Source organism: Felis catus, chromosome A1 (assembly GCF_018350175.1).
Source record: "Felis catus isolate Fca126 chromosome A1, F.catus_Fca126_mat1.0, whole genome shotgun sequence".
Taxonomy (NCBI): Eukaryota; Metazoa; Chordata; class Mammalia; order Carnivora; family Felidae; genus Felis; species Felis catus.
This window is the reverse complement of record NC_058368.1, coordinates 83,083,538-83,085,223: the sequence shown is the minus strand read 5'-3', so window position 1 is coordinate 83,085,223 and position 1,686 is coordinate 83,083,538. Positions and strand designations below refer to the sequence as shown.

At 37.2% G+C, this 1,686-nt stretch overlaps 1 pseudogene; it reads left to right on the top strand.

Annotated features, from left to right (window-relative positions):
• The first annotated feature begins 203 nt into the window (after positions 1-203).
• On the top strand, positions 204-1,083 carry LOC109492662 (annotated as a pseudogene).
• The last annotated feature ends 603 nt before the right edge of the window (positions 1,084-1,686 follow it).

Here is a 1,686-nt window from a genome sequence, read left to right as displayed (position 1 = left end):
CAGACTGACAATACCAACAGACATATTTCTTTTCAATATTATAGTTCTTGAACTTTGAATTTCCTAATCCTAGTGAAGTCATCTTAATCATTGACTTGTAGAATTTACCACAATCACAAGGTTTGTAAGGCCCTGGGTACATATTTATCAAATTAATGAAGTAATGTCACTTTTTGTTGTATTAGATCAAAAAAACATTCATCATGGCACAGGACTATCAGATATTTAATACTGATATCATCATTCTAGGAATCTCTAGTCACAGCCCCAACCACATCTTCCTCTTCTCTTTGGTGTTGGGCATCTTCACAGTGGCCTTCACGGAAAACAGTGTCATGGTTCTCCTCATCTACCTGGAAACCCAACTCCACACACCCATGTACTTCCTTGTCAGCCAACTGTCCCTCATGGACTTCATGTTCATCTGCACCACTGTACCTAAGATGGTTTTCAACTACCTATCTGTCAGCAAGTCCATTTCTGTGGCAGGGTGTTACAGAAATTTTCTTCTATGCATCATTAATAGGTTGTGAATATTTCCTGTTGGCAGTCATGGCTTATGACCGTTATATTGCCGTTTGCCACCCTTTAAGATAAACTGATCTTATAAGTTCTAAAATTTGTGGACTTATGACTGTGTCTTTCTGGATCCTGGGTTCTACTGATGGTCTCATTGATGTTGTAGTTACACTTTCCTTCTCCTATTGTGGGTTCAAGGAAATAGCCAACTTCTGTGATTTTCCTTCCATGCTAATCATCTCATGCAATGATACTTCAACATTTGAAGAAGTTATTTTCTACTATTGTATCATAATGATTGTTTTCCCTGTAGCAATCATCATTGCTTCCTATGCTTGTTATTCTGTCTGTCATTTGCATGGGTTCTGGAGAGGATACCCACAAACTTTTGCCAGCTGTTCCTCTCACCTCATGATGGTCATAATGTACTATGGAGCAAATTTGTTCATATACATGCTGTCCACTTCAGACTGTTCTCCCACTCAGCATAAAATTGTTTCTGTTTTCTACACCATCCTTACTCCCATGCTAAATCCTGTCATCTATAGCCTCTGCAACGAATAATTGGCCAGACTATTCATGAAGGTGTTGGGGAAAGAGAATTCTTCCAAGTATAGAGAATAATTTGCTTAATTACTTTCATGCTTTGCCAATATCTCTTTAGTGCTCCTTTTATTTTCATCAGTTGTAAAATATGACACTTATGTGCAGCACATTTTTGGAATAACACATTCATGGGCAACACACAAATCCTTGATTTTAAATAAAACTGTTTCAAATTGTTGTTATTATTCTATATTTAATTACATTATGATTAAATACAGTTTATGACCTTACAGTTATGACCTTTTCTTGAATAAGGACACTATAGGTTGATTTAAAATTATCAGGAATGTTGTGACTTATATCTGGGTAACAAACAAAGCTTCTTTCACCATGTGGTAAACCCAAAACTTAATGCAGTCACTTTAGAGTCATTTTAGGTGAAGATTTCATACACTGGGATTTTTAAATTTATACAATGTTCAATATAGAGTGCAAGCAGGGGAAAGGCAGGAGAGAGAGACACAGAATGCAAATCCAGGCTCTGAGGTGTCAACACAGAGCCCATTTGTGGGACTCAAACTCATGAACCGTGAAACCATGACCTGATCCAAAGCTGGACAC